The sequence below is a fragment of the Amblyraja radiata genome, chromosome 10 (assembly GCF_010909765.2).
Source record: "Amblyraja radiata isolate CabotCenter1 chromosome 10, sAmbRad1.1.pri, whole genome shotgun sequence".
Lineage (NCBI taxonomy): Eukaryota > Metazoa > Chordata > Chondrichthyes > Rajiformes > Rajidae > Amblyraja > Amblyraja radiata.
Genome location: NC_045965.1, coordinates 15,486,093 through 15,498,815, shown reverse-complemented (window position 1 = coordinate 15,498,815; position 12,723 = coordinate 15,486,093).

Genomic DNA, 12,723 nt, shown 5'->3' with positions numbered 1-12,723 from the left:
TTTAAGGATGATTCATGAGACACCATTCATCAAATGTACCATTTTAGTTCCCATTCTCGCACCTTTCTGTCCTTGGCCTCCATTGCTGGAGTGAGACCCATGCAAACTGGAAGAACAGTACCTCGTATTCTGCATGGGTAGCTTACAGCGCAATAGTATGCACACTGAATTCTCCAATTTCAAGTAAAAATCTACCCTTACTCCTTCCCTGTATTTCCCTGCTTGCCTCTTCTTGAGATACAGTACATTAAAGATCTTGCAGGTTTTTTTGTTAAACTAGTGGTTAATACTCACTTCTCTGGACACAGAATGCCATCTCGGACAGTGAGCAAATATTTGTGATGCAACTGGGATGTTGCAACGATGTATAAATAACATGATAGAATCAATTATGTAATTATTATTTACACAACACAGGATTTGGGGCAAAATGCAAGAAACGGTGAATGAAAAATGGGATCAATTGTAAACTATTCTCTTGGGTAGACACCCTTTCCAAGTGTGAAGACTGAAGGCCAGATCCAGAAGATAGGGATAGAATTTTCCTTCAATGTCTTTTGCAAAATAAAATATGGTAAGCAATTTTGTAATTATGTTTGTTCACTTAGGCAGTTCATCTGCAGTTTGAAAAATAATGAGCACTGCCTAAAGCCAGCAGTTTCTGTGTAGCTTAAGACAGACACAAAATGCTGGAGTAACTCAATGGGACAGGCAGCATCTCTAAAGAAAAGGAATGGGTGATGTTTAGGGTCAAGACCCTTCTTCAGACCGAAGAAGGGTCTCGACCCGAAACGTCACCCATTCCTTCTTCAGACTGAAGACACCGAGACCCTTCTTCAAACTGAAGAATGGTCTTGACGTAAAACTTCACCCATTCCTTCTCTCTAGAGATGCTGCCTGTCCCATTGAGTTACTCCAACATTTTGTGTCTAGCTTCGGTTTAAACCAGCATCTGCAGTTCCTACACGTTTCTGTGTAGCTTGTGGTTTGCTTGATCTTGTCACTGTTGTGAGGGCTTTAAAGTGAAAGCTTAACTGTGAAAACCATACCGTTTAGCTGTTTTAATTATTACTAGACCAAGGGGGACCCGTTGGGTCCCATACCCTCTACGAGCGATTGCGGGTGGGGGGGGGGGGGGGCAGCCTGCGGCATCACACACACACACACACACACACACACACACACACACACACACACACACACACACACACACACAAACTAACCCCCCCCCCCACTCACCACACACACACACACACACACACACACACACACACACACACACACTAACCACCCCCCACACCACCGTTGGGTCCCAGCTTCACATGGGAGGGCTGGTTCCCCAACGCAATATTCCACCAATTCCAATACACACACACACAACAGACAGACAGACAGACACGCGCACACTCTCACGCACGCATACACTCACACTCACACAGATTCACACACGTACACTCACACACACACGCAGACTCACACACACACATACACTCACACACACAGATATACACTCACACACACCGATATACACTCACTCACACTCACACACTCACACTCGCACACACTCACACACACTCACATTCACACTCACACTCACACACACACCATATATATGACAGTAAACATTCTTGAATCTACTCATATGGCTGACCTCGGCCTCTCCACTCTAGGGCTTCCGCAGTCAGCGGCACTTCCGTAATCAGCCTGACCTCTGCACTTACCGGAAGTTACACAATCAGCGCGACCTCTGCACTCACCGGAAATTACGCAATCAGCGCGACCTGTCCACTAAGCGGAAATCACGAAATGACCGGGACTTTTGGACTAAACACAGTCGGACCTAATAAAGCATTTAGTCCTTCCAAACACAGTTGGACCTAATAAAGCATTTATTCCTTCCAAACACAGTTGGACTTAATAAAGCATTTATTACTTCCAAACACAGTTGGACCTAATAAAGCAGTGCAGTTTCAAGCACAGGCAGGGCAGCAGGCCAAACAACTCATGGCATTGTCATTTCATTTCATTTTATTTCCAATTAAGCATTGCACTTTCAAGCACAGGCAGGGCAGCAGGCCATACAGACGTAACTCACAGCATGTGGAAAACAGTGCCCAGCAGGCTGCGCATTGAAAACTGTGCGCAGTGGGCCGCGAGGAGCAGAGCCATTGTGACGTCATCAGCTCGTTAACTTTAAAAAATATTTCAGATTTGTGAACAATTTTAATAAATAACTTGGGAAATAATGCATCAAATTTTCAAATGCATAAATCTCTATCGGAATATGTAAACATTTCACCATTAGTGCGTCGTGTTTTCGAGGAGATGTGAATCACACACGAACATCACACAAACACACAAATACACACACACGTAAATAAACATCCAAGATCAGAGTTTTATGTATAAAAATTGTGTGGTAAGGTAACTCGGAGAATAGTTTTATTAACCTAAAATATAATGTTTTCCCTATTTACATTTTCCAGCATTTTATTTTGCTTTTCATATTTTCAGAATCTGGAAATATGAAAAGCAAAAGCAAATAAGGCTGGTTCCTTATACCATTTTAATATCCAACAAAATAGATGTTGAAATTGAAAGTGTACCATATTCCTAGGATTTCATGACTATGATTGTGGATCATTCACGTGTTATATATAAATACTGAGAAGACATCGGGTTTAGAGGCCTCTGGATTTGCCATAATGTAGAATTGTATGAATTTTTACACTAAAGTATACCTGTCCAAATAGGTAGTTTTTAAATGTGTTAATGTACCTGTCTCAATTATTTCTTCTGGAAGCATGTTCCATGCACCCACTACCTTCTATGTTGATAAAGCTGCCCCTCAGGTTTCTAATTAAATCTATCCCTACTCACCTTTAAACGATGCCCTCTAGTTTTGATTCCCTGCCCTGGAAAAAAATTATTTGTGATTTGCCCTATCTGTGCCTCTCATCTCTAAAAGTTTACCTCGAATGGGCCTGTCTCACTTACGCAACGTTTTAGGCGACTACAGGAGACTGAGGTCGCCACAAGGTCGCCACAAGGTCGCCACATGCTTGCCGGAGGTTGCCGGGGTGTCGCCAGCATGGTGGTGAGTAGTTCCCGCATTCTCGGAAACGAGTCGCGGCTTCATTCTGGTTGCCGCTAATTTTTCAACATGGAGAGTAGCAAGAATTCTCATGCCGTAGGTGCAGTGGTAGTGGGTTGCCAGCAGGTCTTAGGTTGTCGCCGGTGCTGACCGGTGAATTTAATTGGCTCATTGGTAAAAAAAAACGTAAACAGTTTTCAGAACCAAGGATAACCGACCGGTAATGTTAATGTCCGCCGAGCTTCACAGCCGCGTGTCTCTGGCTTCTGAAAAGTTGTCTCCACTCCTTCTCCCCCCTTCTCTTCCCCCCTCCCCCTTCTTTTAAAGGACTTAAGTGACTCTTCCCGTACACTGTGCTTTCACCGTCTTAATTACAGCGCCAATCTTCCTGTTCATCGTGGTGTTTGTCTGTATAACATTGGCTTTGCACCATGTGAAATTCACTCTCCCCGCTTGCCCTGTCCCCCGCCTGCATAACTGGCTGGTGAAGGAAGCGATGTGTGTTCTACTCTGACAGTCGCCGTTCCAGTCGCCGGTTTTACAGCGACCTGCTACGACTTGATAGTTGCCTTGACAGGCATTTGGCTGAAAAATCGCCTAAATGGGACAGGCTCCTAAGTCTCGTGCTCCAAGGAATAACGCCTGCCTAACCTTTCCCTAAACCTCACGCCCTCAAGTCCTGGCAACATCTTTGTAAATATTCTCTACACTTTCATGCTTAATGGCATCTTTCCTATAGCAGGATGACCGAACCGAACCGACCAGCCTTCATTGACCAGCCTTCACATAGAAACATAGAAACATAGAAAGTAGGTGCGAGAGTAGACCACCAGGTCCGTCGAGCCCGCACCGCCATTCGCTCATGGCTGAACACTAAACAGACACACTTACCCACAAACAGTAGACACAAGACACAGAACACAAGACACTACCCTCCCCTTTATACCGCTATCACCCCTCTCCACCCCAAGAACCTCGTGATCTCCTGGGGGAGGCAAAAAACCGGATAAAAACCCAGGTCCAATTCGGGAAAAAAATCCGGGAAATTCCTCTCCGACCCCAATCCAGGCGATCGACACTTGTCCAGGAGATCACTCAGGTCTTACTATACTAACCATACCTAGGTCCATATCCCTGCCCTCTCCCCGTAGCCCCTTATCCCCTTGGCAGCTAAAAAACCATCTATTTTAGTCTTAAATATATTTAAAGTTTCTGCTTCCACTGCTCCCTGGGGCAGTGAATTCCATAAATTAACCACCCTCTGGGTGAAGAAGTTCTTCCTCATCTCAGTTTTAAAAGAGCCCCCCCTTATTCTGCAACTATGTCCCCTAGTTCTAGTTTCCCCGATCATTGGGAACATCCTCGGTGCATCCACCCGATCAAGGCCCCTCACGATCTTATATGTTTCAATGAGATCGCCTCTCATTCTTCTAAACTCCAAAGAGTAGAGTTCCAGCCTACTTAACCTTTCCTCATATGTCAATCCCCTCATTGCAGGAATTAATCTTGTAAACCTTCGCTGCACTGCCTCCAGGGCTAGTACATCCTTTCTTAAGTATGGTCACTTTGAAGGTCAGTTCAGTTTGGTCATCCAAGATGTTGCAGTATACTTCCCAAATGTATATAGTTCCTTGAAAGTGGCATCACTTCACTCTTATCTGAATTAAACTTGATTAGCCATTCTTTGGCCCACGTCCAGCTGTTTACTGTAATTTTTGAGAACCATCTTCACTATCTATGATACCACCTAGTTTTGTGTCGTCTGCAAACTCACTAATCATGCCTTGTACATTCTTATCCAAATTGCTGATATGGATTGTAACAGCAATGGGCCCAGCACTGATCCCTAAAGCACACCACTTGTCAGGGCCTTCCAGTCTGAAAAACAGCCTCCGACTCTACCCGATGTTTCCTACCATGAAGCCCATTCTGTATTCAGCTGTCTAGCTCCATATGGACTCTATGCAATCTATCCTTCCAGAGCAACCTACCTTGGATACCGTTATAACCAACCTTGCTGTAGTCTAGTATAACTACTATAGCCCTGCCTTCAACAACCTTCTTGGTTACAACTTCAGAAAACTCTATATAACATGAAGCATAAATCCCTGACTGACCCCTATCTATCCAAATGCATGTATACCTTATCCACTGGAATCCTTTCCAATAACTTTCTGACCACAGATGTTGAGTTTACTGGTCTACATTGTACAGCTTTTCCTTTACAGCCCTTCTTAAATAGAGGTATGACATTAGACACTCTCCAGTCTTCTAGAACCTCACCCATGGGTAACAATGATTGGATAGCTCAGCCAGGGCTGCCACAATTTCTTCTCTAGCTTCCCATAATATCCTTAGATATTTTTAAACTAATCTACTGGTCCCAAACTGCTCACCCACTTACACCTCAGTCACTTAGCCTGTAGTTTTTTTCCTAAGATTAAGCCAAGCTCCCTGTTGAACCATCTATATATTGCCTGAGGAATCTTTCCTGAACACACTTGACAAATTCCAATCCATCTAAGCCCTTAGCCCTATGGCAGTCATAGTCTATATTAGGAAAATTAAAATTGCCTACTATGACATTATTACTCTTGCAAATGTCTGAAATATCTTGGCATATCTGTCATTGAAATTTCTATTAACTATTTGTGGTGTGTCATACAATCCCAACAAGGTGATCATCCCTTCTTATTTCTCAGGTCCACACAGTTAGCCATGCTGGATGATTACCCAGTAATGTTATAGAGTCATAGAACATGGAAACAGACCCCTTCGGCCCAGCTTCCCCACGCCATCCAAGATGCCCCAACTAGCCCCACCTGACTGTGTTTGGCCAATATCCCTCTAAACCTTTCCTATCCATGTATCTATCTATGTGTAAGAAAGAACTGCAGATGCTGGTTTAAATCGAAGGTAGACACAAAAGGCTGGAGTAACTCAGTGGGACAGGCAGCATCTCTGGAGAGAAGGAATGGGTGACATTTCGGGTCAAGACCCTTCTTCAGACTTCATGGATTGGTCTAAATGTCTTTTAAATTGTGTTATAGTACCTGCCTCAACAACCTCCTCTGGCAGCTCATTCCATATACCCACCACCCGCTGGGTGAAAAGATTGCCCCTCACCTTAAACTATGTCCTCTGGTTGTTGATTCCCCTGCTTTGGGTAATAGGCCTGTACATCCACCCTATCTATTCCCATCATGATCTGATATACCCCTCAACCTCTTGCATTTCAAGGAATAAAATCCTAGCCTGCCCAATCTCTCCCTTTTGCTCGGGCCCTCTAGTACTGGCAACATCCTTGTAAATCTTCCTTGCACTCTTTCTAGCTTTACAACATCTTTCCTATAGCAGGATGACCAAAACTTAACACAATACTCCGCATGTGGCGTCGCCAATGCCTTGTACAACTGTAACATAACGACCCAATTTCTATACGTAATACCTTGACTGACGAAGGCCAAGAGCCTTTGTCACCAACTTATCTATCTGTGATGCCACTTTCAAGGAACTATATACCTGCGCTCCTAGATCCCTCGGCTCCACAACAATCCCCAGAGCCCTGCCATTCACTGTGAAGGTCCTGCCCTGCTTTGACCTTCCAAAATGCAACACCTCGCACTTGTCTGCATTAAACTCCATTAACCATGTCATCTGGGATAACTGCTGTGATATTCTTCTTAATCAATAAAGCAAGTCCCCCTCACCCTCTTAACCCCACCTCTATATTGCCTGCACACTGGAACATTAAGCTGCCTGTCCCTGTAATTGCTGTGTGCTACTCACATGAACATCTGTGGTTAGCTGAATCTCATGTTGTGAATACTAAGCTCGAAAACGTGTATCTGATTCACCACAGGGTCCTGCGATGGCCTCAGGATGTAGCAGTTGTTAAACCTCACATAAAACTAACAATCCAGCGTCATTCGTATCTGCTGATGTGCTGCTAAATATTTGAGCTAAAAACTGCTTATTGCATGTAAGTACATAACACTCAATACAGTTGGCCATCAGCAGTCTAGCTGGGAAAAGGAAAGTAATATCAACCTAGACAAGCTGCCTTTGATGTTCAGCTCAAAGGACGATCTTATTTGTGTACAGTATTATAGATTGATGCTTACAAAATGGGATTGACTGCATTGAACGCAAAGGGTTTGTGATAAAGCTTGGTCATCATCGGGATGATCAACACTGTGCTGTATCATTCAACTCAATCAAAAAAAGAGGTTTTTAAAAAATCTTTGAGAGCTTTGAGGCTGGAGGAGGTTAGAAAAGCAATAGCTTGTTGAAATGTTAAATGTTAGATTGCAGGAAGTCTTTGGCATGCAGCATCATGGGTTCCCAGCGGTGGTTAGTGCATTTACAGCACAATTCAAATTTTACTATTCTTCACAACTAAAAGCCATTTTGAAATACAGTCAAAATTAGGAGGGATAGTAAATGAAGAAAGGACATAATATTAATGTGACTCAATAAAATGGTGTGAAATTACAATGTGTATTCCCCTCGTGGCCACAATCTTTACTTTCCCTCTGCCTTGCACTTAGCTGTGCCATATCCGTGGCTTCAGCCGAGTTAAGGAAGGTGGCTCAGAGCTGACCTATGATGGCTGAGAAGCTCTTTGCTGACATCCCTTATGTTTTAGAGTCCAGAAAGGCCTTGCCAATGCTTGCCCAGTCTCTGCAGGGTGTCCAGTTTGCCATTGAAATTCAAGGCATCATGTGGATGGGGCAGTGGGTGATGTTGAACCACTTTGAGCCAAGTTTCCACTTTCCGATTATAGAGTTATACAGTATATCATGGAAACTGGGCCTTCAACCCAACTTGCCCATGCCGACCAAGATGCCCCATCTACATTACCACTTGCCTGTGTTTCGTCCACATCTCTCTAAATCTTTCCTATCCATGTACCTGTCCAAATGTCTTTTAAAGTTGTTATAGTACCAGCCTCAACTATTTACCCTGGCAGCTCATTCCGTATACCCACCACCCTTTGTGTGAAAAAGTTTACCTCAGGTTCGTATTAAATCTTATCCCTCTCACCTTAAACCAGGGTCTTGATTCCCCAACTCTGGGTAAGACTCATCCACCCAGTCTATTCCCTCTCATGATCCTTTACACATTTCAAGTTCATCCCTCATTCTCCTGCACCAAGGAATAAAGTTCTAGCCTGCTTAAACTCTCCCAATAACTCTAGCCCTCAAGTCCTGGCAACATCCTCATAAATCTTCTCTGCCTTCTTTCCATCTTAACACCATCCTTCCTATAGCAGGGTGACCAAAACCGAACATAATACTCCGTCGTCTTGTACACTGTAACATAACATCCCTACGTCTAAACTCAATACCCTGACTTATGAAGGCCAATGAACCGAAAGCCTTTTTGACCACCCTATCCACCTGTTATGCCACTTTCGAGGAACTATGTACCTGCAATCCTGGATCCCTCTGCACTACAACACTCTCCAGGGGCCTATCATTAACTGTGAAGGTTCTGTCCTGGTTTGACTTTCCAAAATACAGCACCTTGCACTTGTATGCATTAAACTCTACTAAACATTCCTCAGTCCACTTGTCCAACTGATCAAGATCCTGCTGACATTTTTGATAACCATCATTGCTATCCACGATACTAGACTTTCTAGTTCCTTACTCTGGAAAAATGTCATTGCTATGAATCATGATATTCAGTCTGAAGAAGTGTTTCCCCCCCAAAACATCGCCCATCCATTTCCCTCCACAGATGCTGCCCGACCTGAGTTCCTGCAGCAGTTTGTTTTCTGCTCATTATCATGGTTATTAAAATTCTGCTGCTGTCTCTGTTGGTTGTCGCTGGCCTGACTGAGGTCAGTTGACAGGGCTCACCACGGGGAGGTCGACAACATCAGCTTATTTTACTTCGGAGTCACGTGAGTGACTACGTGAAGAACCCCGCCAGGACGCATGAGTGTCATATCGCTACACGCATTGCAACGAGTCACAGCAGGGGGAACGACGTTCCCTTAGCGGCAGAATTTGAAAGCCGGGAACAGCAGGTAAGGAGATTCTGCGTTCCCAGCACTTACCTTACAGGTGGAGACATGGACCAGATCCACGAAGGCTGCGGAAAAGCTGGCGGGGGAGAACCGTGGAGTTGCGGGCAGCCGGCAGCAGCAGCCAACGGCACGCCAATCTCCCGAAATGGGAACAGCTGTGCCCGACTTCGCTCCCGCACCGGCAAAGCCGGGCGGGAAAGCGAAGCAAAAAACGGACCGAATGCCAGACTCCGATGAGTCTGGCTTTGAGCAGCCGCGAGCGGCCAGTGCCCGTGAGCACCGGGGCCGGTTGGAGCAGCTGCAGGATGACCAGCAGCCGCGAGCGGCCAGTGCCCGTGAGCATTGGAGCCGGTTGGAGCAGCTGCAGGATGACGAGCAGCCGCGAGCGGCCAGTGCCCGTGAGCACCGGGGCCGGTTGGAGCGGCTGCAGGATGACCAGCAGCCGCGAGCGGCCTATGCCCGAGAGCATAAGAGCCAGTTGGAGCGGCTGCTGGAGGAAATACTCCAAAGTGGCAGGCTCCGGGAGATGGAGGCTAGCCACAGTGGGCAGTTAATAAGCCCCACAGCAGTACCTCTTGTGGGGTAGCACAGTGTTTCTCCCTCATCAGAGGGGAGCACGGAGGGTCAATCCTGGGCTGACTGCAGGAGCTGGAGCAGATGCGGCTTCAGGAGCAGCCGCGATGGCCAGTGCCCGTGAGCATTGGAGCCGGTTGGAGCGGCTGCAGGAACTGAAGCAGCAGCGAGTGGCCAGTGCCCGAGAGCATCGGAGCCAGCTGGAGCGGCTGTTGGAGCAGGTAAGTGGCAGGCTCCGGGAGATGGAGACTAGTCACAGGGGGCAGCTAGTAAGTCCTACAGCAGTACCTCTTGTAGGGCTGCACAGTGTTTCTCCCTCATCAGAGGGGAGTATAGGGGGTCAATTCTGGGCTGAACCTGAAGAGGGGTGCAGAACATACCCCTAGTGCACATGGGGTGCAAGAAAACCTATTGGAAGACACTTACCATCAGGGAACTGCAAAACACTGAATGTTCCCAGTGTCAACCAGTGTATTTGAAAACATGGCAGAGCCAGGGACTTGAAACAACAGAAAGTTCTGAAAGTCCTAACAGCGGGAATTACGGGTTTCGCCCGCACAATAAACAAAAAAGACATGACACAAGATCACCAGGATGCACTGGCTTTATTTTGCAACTACCAATACGAGTAAACAGCATTAGAAGAAGTGCCATCCAACCGGCTTTAGACCCTAATTTGCAGGCCTATGCAAACCTGGAACCTCCAAACCACCAATATTACTATTTGGAGGCAACTTATCAAAACAGGTAAAAGAACTTGACAAAGAGGGTAAAACCCTGGGGCTCATTAAAGCAACGTCTAAAAACTACTTCCTGGGGAATGCGCTAACCCTCAACACCGACCCAACTACAGATCCAGACACGGGCACCTCAACGTCCACAGAGGATGCCGAAAAAGTAACAAACCTACCAATAGTAACCATGGAGGTAGATGGGTCTGGTTCCTTACGAGGTTGGTGGGAGATTACAATTCTATCTGGATGCATGGAATAAATTAACTACCGACACTTATATTTTCAGAAGTATAGGGTTATACCATAAAATTTATACAAAACATAATCCTCCAGTTCAGCATGTACCGAACCGAATGTTCGTGCTTACAGGCAAAGAAAAAATCAATAGCGCATGCTGAACTACAGTGCCCATATAAAAAAGGAGTAATGGAGGATATCCAACACGAATCACAGGAATTCGTGTCCAAAACCTTTATCATAAACTAGATGGTGGTTGCCACATCATCATAGATTTGACTAATTTGAATACTTTCGTACTATATATTCATTACTAGATGGGAACCTTTGTTACTGCTAAGCAATTGATTCCTAGGTTACTACATGGCAAGCATCGTATTAAAAGATGCTTACTATACAGTACCCATTAGAGGTGACCACAGGTGTTATTTAACACAATGGATCATCTGCGGTACACCCTTAACACAATTCACATGTCAGTAACTTTGCCGAAAGAAAAGGTTACAGCCTTAATGGAGGCTTGCAGCAAAACAAAACCATCCATCAGACTGGTAGCAAGAATAATTGGCATTATAGTGGCTGCGTTTCCAGCCACACAAATCAGACCTTTACATTATCAAAAATTACAGAGGGCACACATTCGTGCACTCAAAAATTATGGGGGTCATTCTGACAGACCAATGAAGCTACCAACAGAGGCCACAATGGAACTAAAATGGTGGAAACATAACATTAGGCATTGTTCCGATCCAAACATTATCAGCTACCCGTCTATGGAACTACATACTGATGCCAGTGCACTTGGATGGGATGCTACCAATTCCATCTCCAGCTGTGGGGGAGATGGAATGCACAGGAGGCATCGTTATTACAAACACTGGGCATAAACTACCTGGGAATGTTGAGTGCATTCCATGGCTTTAAGTCATATTGTTCTGGGTTATATCACCAGCATGTTAGACTACAAATTGACAACACCACCGTGGTAGCATATATCAACCATATGGGTGGAAACATATCGACATCATGTGACAATCTGGCCAACACAATTTGGCAATAGTGTATCCAGAGAGAGATATTTGGATATCAGCTACCTACTTACCAGGTAAACTGAATTTAGTGGCAGATTCACGCTAATTCTATGAAAACACTGAATGGATGTTGGATAAATTTTTTAAAAAATGTATTTGCTGAAATTACAGCACAGTATGGAACACCAGATATCGACCTATTCACATCCATGCTCTCACCAGTTATCGAATTATGTTCATGGGAACCAGAACCTGGGGCAGTGGTACAGGTGCATTTTCGCTGCATTGGGGGATTATTTATTTATGCATTCCCTCCTTCTGCCTCATCAGTCGGGTATTTAGGAATAAACAGTAGACTCCGCGTCTGGTATTTTGATAGTACCCGATTGGCCTACTCAACCATGGGTCCCGGTGATACACGACATAGTTTTAGAACCATGCATCACCATCCATCATAGACCTAATTTACTGGTTCTTCCCGCAACAAGGGGTAGTTACCCATGTCATAATTATATAAACCTATTAATTTATAGAGTTGAAAGCACCTCTACTACACCTGGGACTGACGGACCGAACAGTGGATATTATTTCAGCGGGCCACAGACAGTCCACCAAAAAACAGTACTTGGTGTCATCAAGAAATGGGAAGTACTGTCACAACAATAAACATCACCCACAGATCTATGAACATCCCGTCTGTTCTGCAATTCCTGGCAAGCCTCCATTACGATGAGAGGCTCAGTCTTAGTGCCATCAACTGCGCCAGAAGTGCTCTGTCAACATACCTGTGGCAAGGAACAGAGCGGCATTCTGTTGGGACACACCCTGGTAACCAAACTCATGAGGGGCATTTTAATGTTAATCCCCCAAGAACCAGGTACTCCCAAATATGGGATGTGAGCATTGTACTGACCATGTTAAGAAACTGGTCTCCAGCTACAGCTCTGTCCCTACAGAAACTGACTATGAAAACAGTCATGCTATGGCCTTGGTCATGGCACAAAGGGTCCAGTCACT